The following is a 15,952-nucleotide window of genomic DNA, read 5'->3' as shown; positions in this document are numbered from 1 at the left end:
GGCTTTCATCACCAAGAATATGATATTTATTTCCTTCTTTCTGTTTTGCCCCGCCGCAGTGGTCTAGTGGCCAAGGTACTCGGCTGCTGACCCGCAGGTCTATGGATCGAATCCCGGCTACAGTGGCTGCATTTCCGATGGAGATGGAAATTGTGTAGGCCCGTCTGCTCACATTTGGGCGCAAATTAAAGAAACCCAGGTGATTTAAATTTCCGGAGCCCTCCACAACAGCGTCTCTCATAATCATATGGTGGATTTGGGACGTTAAACCCCACATATCAATCAATCAATTTTCTTCCCAATTTCGGTATGTACTACAGGAGTGTATAGTGGGTAGGACACAAGCTGTGCTCTTATGGATAAAAATACAAGAAATATGACATATAGTGCGAAAACGCAGACAGCCGTTCAGCTATATACAAATGCTGCTTTCCTACAAGACGGCGGAAGGACATCATTCATGGGTATTATAATTAATTTTCTCAGTGACCACCAGCGCTTTCTATATACAGAAGCCCCACTCCTCTCGCGATGGAACCTCAAGCCATCCATGACGCAATCCAGGATGCTACCGCTTCTGACACAATTAAGCAGATTGGCGTATACCCTGATTCCCATGAGCTATTAAGGACCTCAAGAAAGTACACTAGATGACGGAAATCTGCGAGGCGACAACTACGGATATATCATTTTTATAAAATATATTTCTGTAGTTGTCGAAAGCCCGGTTAAAATCAAACTTTTTGCAGACGATTGTTTAATTTACGCTCCTGTAACTAACGCAAACGACCAAATCAAAATTAATCGCTGTCTGCAAGCCTCGCATAATTGGTGCACCCAGTGGGGGATGGAAATTAACTTTTCAAAGACTACGATCACCCATATAACCAAGAAAAAGTCCGTACTCGCATATGATTATAAAATCGAAAATAGCCTTCTGACCAGAACACACAGCTTTAAATACCTGGGGGTGACTATTACCAGCGATTTGGGGTGGCACACTCATGTTGAGGAGGTGTGTTCAAAGGCCTACAGGAAGTTGTTTTACTTGAGGAAAAAACTCGAAGATGCCCCTAGAGATGTCAAATTACTTTCATATAAGATATTTGTTCGCCTTATTTTGGAGTATGCATCTTCTGTATGGAGTCCTCATCAGTAGTCACTGAGAGATAAAATAGAAAAAATTCAAAGGCTAGCAGTGCGCTTCATTTGCTCGCGGTACCGGAGGACAGAATCCGTCACAAATTTGTTAAAATCATGTGCGCTAGAACCTCTGCTAGTGCGCCGCGAAAAGCAAAGGTTAAAACTCCTGTTTCAAATTATAAGAGGTGAAATCAAAATAAATAAAGACACATACATACAACCTGCACCCAAACGAGGAGCTCGGTTGAACCATAGTCACCCAATAAGGCCTTTTTGGGCGCGTCTGGATGGCTTTAAAAATTCTTTTTTTCCGTATAGTATAGAAGTGTGGAATAGACTTCGAGAGTACGCTGTTACTAGCGCAAATGTCAAAGAGTTTGAGTGTTCGCTAGAATTGTACTACCGGCAACATGAAACGTAATGTGTTTTGTCATTGTGTATTGTTTTTGTTTTGTGTTTATATTCCTCCCTGTAAGGACCCTCAAGTGAGGGTTACAGTAATAATAAATAAATAAGCTGAACCATAATACGGCTACTTGCGTACAAGTACATTGAATTAAAGGCCATGTTGTGAACCCACACAGCATTACTGCTGACCAGCAGGCACGCTGCCCACCAGACATAGACCTTCCAGCCATTCCCCTTCCACCTCAGCTCCTAAACTTGCTCCATACCCGTAAAACTGTTCTCCGGCAGGATACACGTGCTCTCGTTCCACCGGGTGTCTGCTTTCTCCCCCCTCACCTTACTAGGGCGGAGGAAGTTGTGCTTAGGAGGCTTCGGGCAGAGGTGGCCCTTACACCAGCGTTATTCGTCATGGAACTGGTCACATTTATAAGTTGGTGATACGTGTCTGTATTGTCCAACTCCAGCAATGCAAGCAGATCCGTATCACCTTTTATAGACATGTAGAGGGTTGCAGCCACAACGTTTCCGTCATCTCCTTCCAGCCGGCCTTTGCTACAGCGACACAGACAGTTACAACCACTGGATACATAAAAACAGATTCCACAAGACACTACTTCTCTTCATACGCAACACGGGTCTAACAGCGCACATATACAAAAAAATATGCCTTGAAGGCAAGTATTTGTCGCAATAAAAAATGGCAGAGCGTGTTTCTCTCAAAAGGAATAGTATCGTTTGGCGAGCTTCGTCATCCATGCAGCAAAGGATGACATACATATTACGAGTAGGCTGCAGTCAAAGCAATTTATTCGCCAACAATCGGCTGACACCGTTCACAAAAAAGCGCCACTGTTTACTTTTGTGTGCGTGCCACCGGACCACACTGGATGGATGGATGGATGGATGGATAGATGGATGGATGGATGGATGGATGGATGGATGGATGGATGGATGGATGGATGGATGGATGGATGGATGGATGGATGGATGGATGTGGCTGTACCCTTGAAATCGGGCAGCGGCTAACGCCACCTAGCCGTAATACTTAGTGAACTAACCATTACATTTATCTTTTTTCCCTTTAAATAGTGAGGTTGAGCATTCGTACTTCGCAGTGAAAGGCTTTTTTTTAACTCGTGCCTTGACTTTAGCCACCAATCAGATAACCTCCTTCTTGTTAAGTCTACCGGCTTAAAGTCTACTTTGCGCTTCCTGTCCCTAAACCCCAGTGCTTTGAAAAACTCTGCGTCATCATCCTAACAATAGGGTGAAGCCCTTTACAGAACATTATCAAGTGTTCGGCAGTTTCTTCTTCCTCTCCACACGCACTGCATACTGTGTCTACCCGTTCGTATTTGGCCCGATATGTCTTGGTTCGCAACACTCCCGTCCTGGCCTCAAACAGTAGAGAACTGTCCCAAGTATTATCATAGATCGTTTCCTTGGCAATTTCCTGCTTAAAAGTTCGATAGATCTCTAGTCCGGACTTCTTAGTCATGCCGATTCGCCACATGTCAGTCTCCGTTTCCTTCACTTTCTTCTTAACCAATAGTTCTTTTTGGTTTGGCCACCTGCTGTTTTCTAAGTATTTACCAGTCAATTTCCTGGTTCGCTTCCTCAATTCTGTATTGACATTCTTTATGTACAAGTAGCTGAAAGCCTTCCTAGCCCAACGCTCCTACCCCATTTCTCTCAATCGCTTCTCAAATTTTATCTTGCTGCTAGCTTCCCTGCCCTGAAATGATGTCCATCCCATATCACCTTGTACTCTCTGATTTGGTGTATTCCCGTGAGCTCCTAAAGCAAGCCTACCTATTCCACGTTGCTTAATTTCTAATCTTGCTTGAACTTCTGATCTCATGCACAAGCCTCATTGCCGAGCGTCAGCCCAGGAACCATCTAGATTGTGAACAATCTAGATGGTTCCTGGGCTGACTAGATGGTTCTACTAGAACCTAGATGGTTCTACTAGATGGTTCTACTAGACTAGAACAATCTAGATGGTTCCTGGGCTGAATCTAGATGGTTCCTGGGCTGGATGAACAATCTAGATTGCGAACAAGGGATCCGTACGGGTCCCGAAACGTCATTGTTTTGTTTGACATTGGTCAGTGACCTGTTTTATTCAACAATGCTTTTACCTGACCAGACGGCATTCCGTTGAACTCTCGACTACGTGAGCATCCGCCACAAGTATGGACAATCGGCTATCACCAGGATTCGTCAGTTCTTGAGTGCATCTACATGACTGGCAGCCTTCAAGACGCACCTGCGTTTCAACGTAACCTGTAAGTCCAAGCAACTCATCCCAAAATCTTTGCAGTTAAAGCACCCCGTGAAATTGGCATTCGGTCATCAAGTCATTTCGAAAGCTGAACGGCAGCTTCTTCAAGCACGGATAGAAGACTGCAAGCAGACTGTGAAGCGCCTTGAGACTGACATTTTCTTCACAACACGCCAGCTAGAATTCATCATGCCTGAATTACTCCCTGAAATACATCTCGTTGCGAACCAAGCATCGCGACGACGAACAAAAAAGCAGGAAACGTCACAAGAGCGCAAACTGAGTGCTTTGCTAAAAAAAAGGCAGGAAAACCACAGGACCCATGTTCGAGGTCAGGAAATTGTCGTCATACGAGCTAACTCCAGCGGAATGCCAAATTTTGAGCCGTGGTCTCAACTTCAACCAAGCAAAGCAGCCGGACACACGCAAAGTCGTGTGTGCTGTCGAAAACGCTATTGGTTTACTTGGAGAAAGTGAACGAGACGAAATCCGTACGAGAGCAGTAGGTATACTATCAAGAATTCGCAAGTCTGGCTGCCAGCAAGTCCTCTCGGAAGACGAGGAAAAAGCGATTAAGGCATTGCACAAAAACAAGAAGATTGCCGTACTTCCTGCGGACAAAGGCAACGTGACGCTTGTGCTTGAACGGTCGACGTATGAGTCGAAGATGACGGAGATAGTGGGGGACTGTACAACGTACGCCAAGATTAACAAGGACCCTACCTCGAAAGTCCAAACGGGCCTGCAAAAGACGCTCTCTAGTATTTTCCAGACGCTTCCTGCATCAGCAAAAAGGTTATACTTCCAGCTGCTGTGCACCAATGGTTCTGCTCCAGCGATATACGGTTTACCGAAGATTCACAAAAGCGGAACGCCTCTAAGGCCCATAGTAGATTTCACTAGGTCACCCCTATACAGCCTCTCAAAGTATCTTCACGGCATCCTGGCTCCCCTTGCAGGCAAGACTGAAACTAACCTCCGTAACACCAATGACTTCATAAGCAAAATGAAGAGCATCACTGTGGATGTCGACGAAATACTGGTTTCATTTGATGTCTGCTCCCTCACAAGTGTTCCCGTCGACCTTGCTGTAGACACTTCCAGACAATTGCTTCACAAGGACACGACATTGGCCGATCGCACACCGTTCGACGTCACCGAGCTGTGCACCTTGTTACGGTTTTGCCTATCCAACACTTACTTCTCGTACAAGGGTGAATTCAACAGGCAAGTTTTCGGTACCGCAATGGGAGCGTCGATTTCGGTCACAACTGCGAATATCACAATGGAAGCAATTGAGCAGAAAGCATTGGGAACATTTCAGCCGAGACCCAAGGTTTTTCTGAGATACGTCAACGACTGCTTCTGCGTGATAAAGAAGAAAGACGTCCAAGCTTTCCTTGACTGCCTAAATGGCGTCGAGACTTCCATCAAGTTTACTGTGGAAGAAGAAAAAGACGGTTGCCTCCCTTTCTTGGATGCAGTTGTAAAACGTACTCCCACAGGCCTCGCCTTCGCTGTGTACCGAAAGCCAACACACTCCGGTAGATACCTCGACTATGAGTCAGTCCACCCGGTAGCCCACAAACGCTCAGTGATTCGGTCTTTAGTTCAATGAGCGATTCGCACTTGTTCCGATGAAGGAAGCCTGCAGGAGGAGCTCCGGACCATTGAAGATGACCTGATCAGGAATGGATACCCCAAGATTTTTATTAGGAAAACAACTAAATCCGTCATGCATAAACTGCAGTCAACTAGTCAAGCCATGCATAACACATCGTCTACGCAAAAGCGTGCATCGATTCCTTATATTCGAAATGTAAGCGAAGCCCTAGCCCGTCTATTCAGAAAACGTGGTGTACAGATCGCGCATGTTCCAGCAAGCAAGCTTAAGGCTGAGTTGCTAAATGTGAAGAATCCTCTCCCTCGGCAACACTTTCCTGGTGTGGTCTACAAGATACCATGCGCCAATTGCGAATAAGTGTACATTGGCACGAGTGGAAATTACTGCAGACGTCTGATGCAACACAAGAATGACGTCGCCAAGGGACACACAGTGACAAATGCGCTCGCAGAGCATGCCGAAAAGACGGGCCACGAGATAAGCTTGGACAACACACGCATCATGGCCACAGAGAAGAATTTTACAACCAGACTGAACCTCGAATCACTAATCATTCAGACGACAAGTAACACAATCAATAGATCATCTGGCACACTAAACCACGTGTACTCCCGGACTTTGCGTCATGCGCTCAACGTTACATAAGAACCTGTTGCTCAGCCGTCATTCCATTGTGAACGAAGGATCCGTACGGGTCCCGAAACGTCATTGTTTTGTTTGACATTGGTCAGTGACCTGTTTTATTCAACAATGCCTTTACCTGACCAGACGGCATTCCGTCGAACTCTCGACTATCCTTGTCTATTGTGGTGCATAAAGCACTTCTTTGTTGCAATTTTTTTCTCACCCTTGTTCTTAAATATTCAATAGCTTCGTCCCCTTCTAGCCTAGCACCTTCGGCTGTAGTTATAAACCTCTGCTTTTGGCTCGTCTCATTTCTTAGGGAGTTTAGATGGTTTTGAAATTTCGCAGCTGCCTTTCTTTTTTATGTACATCTCCCAGCCACTGAGCTCCCTTTCTTGTAATCTTTTCATTGATCAGAAGTGATGCATCCGTTCTACAGCTTAGAAAGGTTTCCCCTTTTCTTTTTCTTTCAACATCATCTGTCGGTTCACCCAGCTGCTTAGCATGTCTGTGTTCCTGACAGGCTTCCTGACGTTTTGCTATGGCTCCCTTAACATCCTCATTCCACCAACTTTTGGGTTTGTGTCTTCTTTGCCGGGGTGACTTGTCACGCGTCTTAGTACGCTCTAGCTCAAACAGTCTAATTGGGTTTCTGTATGCCCACACAGTTTTATTTTCCTCAGTGATTACTTTCTCAATTTGTTTAGCGGCTAATTCGATTTGCCTTTCTGAATAAAAATTTTTCTATAGTTGCTCATCTTGTCTCCTTCCCACTTTCACTGCTCTTTCAAAACTTAGCTTGATACGTTTGTGATCACTACCCAGACTTCTGGAGCCACCTTCATCTATGTGCATTACCCTGAGCTTATCATACAACTCATGTGACATCAGTGCATACTCTATCGTCGACTGCAGCCTTCCTACCTCCCATGTTATCTGCCCTTCACACTTCTCGGTACTGTTGCAAATGATCAAATCAAGCCTTTCACACATATCCATGATCATTTTGCCTGTCGGGTCGGTATATTCATCTATATCTTTTATGTGCGCATTCATATCTCCTAGTATAATTATCTCGCACTCTCCTCCTAACTCCTGAATATCCTTTGATATACACTCTACCATTGCCTGGTTTTCCTCTGTGGCCTTTGCTCCCGTCCACAAGTACACGAAACCAAGGAGTGTCATTTGCCCTGCCACTTTCCCTTTCAGCCATAAATGTTCCTTGCACTCCTGCTTGACCCTTCGCCAGTCTGTACTTTTATTAATGAATGCCCCAATACCAACCCCCTTTCTGCTGCCTTCTGTTCTATTACAATATTCCCACGCGTAGTCTGCATTGTTAGGAGGTTGTTCCATGTCCCTGAGATGTGTTTCTACAAAACCGTATACCATCGGCCGCTCCTCCCTTAGCTGTTCTTCTATCTCTTCCCACTTCAGCCTGTTCCTACCACCCTGCTTGTTAATATACCCTATGTATGAACTGGCTCGGCGCTCGTGACTACGTCTATTTATGCCCCGGACTCTACCTATCTTAGATACTGGTGCCACTTTGGAATCGTGTCTGTCCATCATCATCATCATCATCATCATCATCAGCCTGACTACGTCCATTGCAGGACAAAGGCCTCTCCCATGTTTCACCAGTGAACCCGGTCCTGTGCTTGCTGCTGCCAATTTATACCCGGAAACTTCCTAATCTCATCTGCCCACCTAACCTTCTGTCTCCCCCTAACCCGCTTCCCTTCTCTGGGAATCCAGTTAATTACCCTTATCGACCAGTGGTTATCCTGTCTACGCGCTACATTCCCGGCCCATGTCCATTTCTTCTTCTTTATTTCAACTATGATATCCTTAACCCCCGTTTGTCCCCTAATCCACTCTGCTCTCTTTTTGTCTCTTAAGGTTACACCTACCATTTTTCTTTCCATTGCTCGCTGCGTCGTCCTCAATTTAAGCTGAACCCTCTTTATAAGTCTCCAGGTTTCTGCTCCGTAGCTAAGTACCGGCAAGATACAGCTGTTATATACCTTCCTCTTGAGGGATAGTGGCAATCTACCTGTCTTAATTTGAGAGTGCTTGCCGAATGTGCTCCACCCCATTCTTATTCTTCTAGTTACTTCCATCTCGTGGTTAGGCTCAGCGGTTATTACCTGCCCTAAGTAGACATAGTAATTTACAACTTCAAGTGCACTATTACCTATCTCGAAGTGCTGCTCCTTTCCGAGGTTGTTGTACATTACTTTCGTTTTCTGCAGATTAATTTTAAGACCCACCTTTCTGCTCTCCTTGTCTAACTCCGTAATCATGAGTTGCAATTCGTCCCCTGAGTTACTCAGCAATGCAATATCATCGGCGAAGCGCAGGTTACTAAGGTATTCTCCATTGACTCTTATCCCTAACTGTACCCATTCTAGGCTTCTGAAAACCTCCTGTAAGCACGCGGTAAATAGCATTGGGGAGATTGTGTCCCCCTGCCTTACACCCTTCTTGATTGGTATTCTGTTGCTTTCTTTATGAAGCACTATGGTAGCAGTTGATCCCTTGTAAATTTCTTCCAGAATGTTTATATATACTTCATCTACGCCCTGATTCCGCAGTGTCTGCATGACGGCTGATATTTCTACTCAATCATACGCCTTCTCGTAATCTATGAAGGCTATGTATAGTGGTTGGTTATACTCTGAGCATTTCTCTATTCCCTGATTGATAGTATGAATGTGGTCAATTGTTGAGTAGCCTGTTCGAAATCCTGCTTGTTCCTTTGGTTCATTGAATTCTAATGTTTTCTTTACTCTGTTAGCAATTACCTTTGTAAATAGCTTGTATACTACAGAGAGCAAGCTGATCGGCCTGTAATTCTTCAAGTCCTTGTCATCTCCTTTCTTATGTATTAAGATGATGTTAGCGTTCTTCCAAGACTCTGGTACCCTTCCCGTCAGGAGACACCTCGTAAACAGGGTGGCTAGTTTTTCTAACACAATCTGTCCTCCGTCTTTCAGCAGATCTGATGTTACCTGATCCTCACCAGCAGCTTTGCCTCTTTGAATGCTCTCCAAAGCTTTTCTGACTTCTTCTATCATTACTGGTGGGGTGTCATCTGGGTTACTGCTAGTTCTTATAGTATTAAGGTCGTGGTTGTCTCGGCTACTGTACAGATCTCTGTAAAACTCCTCCGCTATTTTAACTATCCTATCCATATTGGTAGTTATTTTGTCTGTCCATACCACCTGTCAAAGAGTTTCCCTAGTTGTTTTCCTCGTTACTAACTGTCCTGCACCCAGAAAGGCCCGCTTTCCCCCCAAAAAAGCTACTGCGCGTCCTGCAAGTCGCCAACCCACATCATGATCTAGCCATTCATTGAAGTGAATTCTGTCTCGTTGAAAACCACCCCACCTATGCACCTTTCTGTTTATTTCCACCACCTCAAAACCTTTCTCTCGACTCATCAACCATATTTCTTGGTTTGCGTTGACAACCACTCTTTGCAGGTGGCTATCACGCACCGGTACCTCCGGTATTGTGCATATCACTACCTGTACCTGAGGAGAAGTGGCGCGCATGTCATCGACGCCTTTCGCCAGTGTGGTTGCTAGTCCTGCTGTATCTTCATTTAAGACATCGTTCACACCGTCCGAAATTATCACGAGGTTTCGTCTATCAGCTGTAGGTTTGAGTTTTGCGCTCGCTTGCCTGATGACTGCTTCCAGCTGGCGTCCTGGGAACGCCCCTACTGCAACCCTCTTGTCACCTCTTACTCTCTCTTTGATGGCTTCTGTGCATCGATTTAAATTTGAGTCCCCGGCGATTATCACATGCTGTGACTTTTCAGCTGGAGCGTCATGCACCTGGGGGTTACTTGCACCTGTGACGCCGGCTGCTTTGTTCCCTCCCAGCCCCACCACTACTTTGCTGAAATGGAGCCTTGCGACAAATGTACCGGCTGAACCTGTTTTTTTCCAAACTTGCTTGCTCTTTCTTCTCCGAAGTTCTGGTTGCCGGTTCCCTATACTGTTCTCTCCGTAGGCCGCTCCTCTGTTTACCTTAGCTAGTGCTGCCTCGGCGGACTTCAGCTTTCCTGCCATAGTCCTCGTTTTCTCTTGCTCTGTCGCCAACGCAGTCTCGATCTCGGTGATTCTCATCAGCATGTCACTCTAGGTAACCATCATTTTCTCCATTTTTCCTCGATCTCACATTGCCTACACTTCGCGTCAGCTTCTTCTCCTTCCGCTTCTAATACTTGGGTCCACTTTCAAACCAACCCCAGATTCTGAACACTTCACAGTCTTTTTAACCATGTATTTTTAACACCAAATGTCCTTATATTCGATAGTTACTAAACTCGAGCGCTGCACTACAAAACAAAAAAAAGTCTAAGCTATACTACCAAATTTGCGTGTTCAGTGTACGCGCACTTCCCCCACGGGGTGGCAAAAAACAACAAAATATTCAAACACACACACCCGCAATAACTAATAAATACCTGGTAACTGGCCCCCGTAAAAGCCGTACCATAAAACAAGGGCTACGAAAATTTCAACTGCTGCCTTATAATTTTAAAGACAAGCTAAAAACATGCAAGAACACTTATCTGCGCAGTAGACTGGGAGTGCTCAGAAAACACGTCCACCCACCGTGACAGTCTGAACCGAACCACACTAGCACAGGGAAGGTGCTGCCACCTATAGCTCAATTTTAGAAGACACCTTGTTGTGAGACGAGAGTGAGGCTCGTTTTTCATGGCTTGGCTAGACTGCACCTGCGCGCTCGCTGTCTGGCTCAGGTGCAGTCTAGCCCGGCCGTGGCTGCGTGTGTTTTCATTCTTCTTCTGTCCAGTTTGCACTGTACCCTTCAGAGAAAGCACCCCGTCGCGGTGGTTTAGTGGCTAAGGTACTCGCCTGCCGACAAGCAGGTCGCGGTAGGGAATAACCGATGCGCGGCTGCACTTTTGATGGAAGCGGAAATGCTGCAGGCTCATGTGCTCAGATTAGGGTGCATGTTAAATAACCTCAGGTGGCCGAAATTCCAGAGCTCTCCACTACGGCGTTTCTCTCAATCAAATGAGGGTTTTAGGACGTTAAACGCCCCATATCAATTAACGCAAAAAAATGCGTCGTTGCACGCTTGCTCGGATGGGAGAAGTGGTGCTCACATTCAACAGCAAACATCATTGGCGAGGCGGGCATGTCACGGACGTCTGCGGCTCCCTCCTGCAACATTAGTTTACCGTGCGCAACATTTTAAATGTGCAGTGTACTTGACCAGCGACAGGTTTGCCTTTTAATGTTGCTTGCATCATCTAGTGAGAAAGCAACAATCTGTAATCGCTGGTATTGGTCGACGCTGCCCACCAGTCATTGCATTGGAGAAGCAGAGCTTTTGGACGACGATTTGTCAGAGCTGTAGTTTAGGGAGTTAGGCAACTGAGGTGACGAACGCGAGTGCATACTGGCGATTTAAGACTTAGTGTTTTTTGCAGACATTTTGTAATATAAGAAGGAAAATCGAAAGAAACAGACATTGTTACATGCTAAATAAAAAATGCTGCCGTTGGCTGTGGCATCTCCATGTGCTATTATTGTTCATGTGTCACGAAAGCTGTTTCCAAAGTGATGAGGATGGCGTGTGAGTTATCCGCATGCGAGAAAAAAATCGGCGGATTTCACGCACCTTTGCAATCGACCTTCTGCGAAGCATGCGGAGGGAAGGTGACCGTGCTGTAATGTTTTTGTTTAGCGTCACGTTATTAAATGACGCTAAATATATGTACAAATGTTGCACGCACAGCCGTAGCAGATGTTTATATAAGCATCTTTTTGTACTTGCGTGACAATGCCGACAGAAATGACTAGAATGGTCATTTAATACTTTTTTTTCTGTTCATGAAACTCCCGCGAAAGTTTCATATGGGGACAAAGGTGGCGACCAGGGGTGTCACCATAAGCTGGAGGGCCTCGATGGGCCCCACTTGGCAGAGCTGTAGGGCATTCGCGGCAGCGTTTCCCATCAAATACAGTTCTTCAGGTATTTTCATTCTCCGTGTTCTCGCTAACATATCATAGCCGATATTACTATTGTCAGTGTGGCCCATGATGCGCGTTGTCAAACTGCCCAAATCCTTGAATGCTGGCAATGTTTTACCTGATGTAAGGAAAGGACTTAAAGACGCCGAGGAACGTCAAACCAGAACTGAAGAAGATGAGCGGAGGGCAGGTGGCACGAGGGCAGAGCGGAGGGCAGGTGACGAGCGGAGTGCCGGTGAAAGTACGTTCGGTCGGGATCGAACAAGGCGGAAGAAGGCGATCGTTGCTGCAGTAGTTGGCGCTTTCGATTGCATGGCCTGTGAGAGGGGATTGGCCACACTCATCACCTTTGATTCTTTATTAGCGGTAGAATTTCTTTTTGCTGATTTTTCAGGAGCCATCAATGCCGGTCTCCGGCCCCGGCCAGGGCTCACCCTGGTCGGCCAGTCGCCCTGCTGAATCGGTACCTTTGGAGTGTTTCCTCAAGAACGGCGTAAGCAGTTTGCCTGTCGCGCTTGTGCCCACTGATGGTGGAGCCATTCGGTTGAGTGAAACGGAGGTGTTCCAAGAAGAACTTCGCAACATAAGCGGTCATTTTCTGGACATCTCGGAGGTGAGGCGTTTCGGCAAGACTGGCATACTATGCAGGTCTTCAAATATTCAATGCTTAACAGACTTACTGGCCGCCACGAGATTTGCGTTCATTGCTGTTCGCGCTTTTATCCCCCCTCATCTTGCTTGCGTGAAGGGCATTGTTCGTGGTGTTCCAACTAACATTAGTCCTGAAGCATTCTTAAAGATGGTCTTTCCGGCAGGCGTGACATCTGTCTACAGATGCACCAGACCTGTAGGTGATACGCGAGTCCCTACTGAAAGCGTCATCGTTACTTTTGCTGGTCTCACACGCCCCTCTGAGCTGAAGGCTTAGCCTTATCTATTCCGTGTAGAGGCATTGACACCTCGCCCACTGCAATGCCGTAACTGCTGGCGATTTGGACAGAGCGCTAATGCTTGCAGATCCTCATTGCGATGTGCGAATTGCGGTGGGGCACATGCCGCATCAAATTGTCAGGTAGAAAACTGCAGGTGTTGCCTATGTGATAGAACACACACAGCCACGAACAATAGCTGCCCTGCTCGAGAACGTGACACACAAATTCTATATATAATGGAGAAACGCCGTTGTTCTCGGTCTGAGGCAACTTCCTTCATTAAAGAGCGCGAAGTGGGGTACGCTGCTGCTACGTCACACCAGTGTAGGTCAATTGAGGCGACGGTCGCTTCCGCAGTGTCGGCAGCGATAGATAAGGCCATGCCGATGATTATGGAACGGCTTTTCAACACCTTTGCTGAAGGTCTGACCGAGATGCTCGCTGCCAGGTTAAACAGCCTTATTCCCTCCTTTGCTGCACACACTGTCACGGTCCAGGGTGAAGTTGAGCACTTCGACAATGAACAAAATAATCGGCGTCAAGAAAATGTTACCCCTGAAACGCTCATCAGCACTCAGTCGCCGACCCCTGCTGGGCCCAGTGGGTCGTTTGGTGACATGAGGCTTGGTAATATTGTCACAATGCAGAAACAGCAGCAGTCGAATCCAGGAAACTCACTTTAATTGTACCAGAACACTGGCAAACTGATCGGAAGAGAACCTCGTCTTCTTCTCTCGCTGCGCGTGTTCTTCGTTGCTCTCTTGGCGCTGCTTATTCAATGTGGCATTTGCCCCCCTCCAGAGAGCAGCGTCCCGATGCTCTTCTACAAAAGACGTTGGAGTATATGCATGATGTAAATCAGTCCGAAAAGTAGGGCTTCATTCGCACAACGTGCACGATTTCTGGTTTTTGCTGGCGAGTTGTCGATGGGCGGTCAGGAACGACCACGTAATTAACGTCGCTCAGGCGTTGTAAAACTGTGTAGGGGCCAAAATACTTCTTCAGCAATTTTTCGGACAGTCCCCGGCGGCGGATAGGACTCCATACGCAGACTTTGTCGCCAGCCCGATAGCCGACATGTCGGTGTCGCAGATTATAACGTTGGGCGTCATAATTTTGCTGCTGGGTAATTCGTACGCGCGCAAGCTGCCTCGCTTCTTCTGCTCGTTGGGTAAAAGATGCAGCGTCCAAATCGATGTCATTGCAGTCGTGCAGTAACATGGCGTCAAGCGTCGTCGCCACTTCACGGCCATGAAGGAGACTGAACGGCGTTCTTTGTGTAGTCTCTTGCTGCGCTGTATTATAGGCGAACGTGATGTACGGTAGAATGTCGTCCCAGTTCTTGTGATCCACGTCAACGTACATACTCAACATGTCGGCAAGAGTCTTGTTGAGGCGTTCTGTTAAGCCGTTGGTTTGTGGATGATAGGAAGTGGTTTTCCGATGGGCTTTTCCACTGAGCTCAAGCACTGTCTTCAGGAGCGCGGCCGTGAAAGCGGCACCTCGATCCGTTATTACGATTGTTGGAGCACCGTGCCTCAGGACGATATTTTCTACGAAAAATCGTGCGGTTTCAACGGCGGTGCCACTTGACAAAGCCTTTGTTTCCGCATAGCGCGTAAGATAATCAGTGGCGACTATTACCCACTTGTTGCCAGCATGGGAAGTCGGATATGGTCCAAGGAGATCCATTCCGATTTGGGCAAAAGGTACCGTGGGCACTTGAATTGGTTGTAATAGTCCAGCTGGTTTTAACGGTGGCGATTTTCGTCGTTGGCAATCGAGGCACGTGCGCACGTAATGCTTCACAATAGCTGGAAGTCTTGGCCAGTAGTATTTCTGTTGGATTCTTGCCAATGTGCGTGTGTATCCGAGATGACCAGACGTTGGCTCATCGTGGCAAGCACAAAGTATCTCCTCACGAAGTGACGTCGGAACGACAAGTAGGTGGGTGCTTCCTCTGGGGGAAAAGTTCTTATAGAGAACACCACTACGTAATCAGAATGACGGCAGGCTCCTTGCAAATCTTCTAGGGACGGTTGTTGTCCGGTCATTCAAAAATTCAATAAGAGGAAGCAACTCACTGTCTTCTTTCTGCTTGCACGAAATCGTAGTGGTGTCAACGACTCCTACAAACGCCATGCTCTCATCGTCTGTGTCATCGTCGCGCTTAATCGGTGACCTTGATAAGCAATTGGCGTCGGCGTGCTGCCGTCCGGACTTATACACGACCGTCATATGAAACTTTTGAAGGCGTAAGCCCTACCGTGCGAGCCGACCAGACGGGTCTTTCAAGTTGGTCAGCCAGCAGAGGGAATGATGGTCGCTGACTACGTGGAAGGAACGACCATAGAGGTACGGACGAAACTTCATAACCGCCCATACGACAGCAAGACACTCTTTTTCCGTTGTGGAGTAGTTGGACTCGGCGCGGGAAAGCGTCCTACTAGCATATGCGATCACTCGCTCGGCTGAGTCTTGCCATTGGACGACTACAGCGCCTAAACCCACGTTGCTGGCATCTGTATGGACCATGGTACGAGCATCCTCATCAAAGTGAGCAAGCACAGGCGGAGTCTGCAGGCGTTGTCGGAGATCGTCAAATGCCACCTGTTGATCGTCGCCCCAAGTGAACGAAATGTCTTCTCTTGTGAGTCGTGTTAACGGCGTGGCTATGTGGGAGAAATTGGCAATAAACCTTCGGTAGTACGCGCATAGGCCAAGGAAACGCCTGACTGCTTTCTTGTCTTTTGGTACCGGAAATTTTCTGACGGCCGCAATCTTATCGGGATCAGGTCGAACACCTTCATGGCTGACCACATGGCCTAAAAATTGAAGCTCCTTGAAGCCGAAGTGACACTTCTCGGGTTTCAGTGTCAGGCCGGCAGAACTTATTGCCCTGAATACCGGTAGC

The 15,952-nt window shown here is 46.9% G+C and overlaps 1 protein-coding gene across 4 annotated transcripts in view; it reads right to left on the bottom strand.

Moving 5' to 3' along the window:
- LOC119169192 (FMRFamide receptor-like) overlaps window positions 1–15,952 on the bottom strand; it is a 1,338,388-nt gene that overhangs the window by 722,943 nt on the left and 599,493 nt on the right. The window lies entirely within an intron of this gene.

The sequence above is a fragment of the Rhipicephalus microplus genome, chromosome 2 (genome assembly GCF_043290135.1).
Source record: "Rhipicephalus microplus isolate Deutch F79 chromosome 2, USDA_Rmic, whole genome shotgun sequence".
In the NCBI taxonomy this organism is placed as follows: domain Eukaryota; kingdom Metazoa; phylum Arthropoda; class Arachnida; order Ixodida; family Ixodidae; genus Rhipicephalus; species Rhipicephalus microplus.
This window is presented reverse-complemented; position numbering and strand designations above follow the sequence as displayed.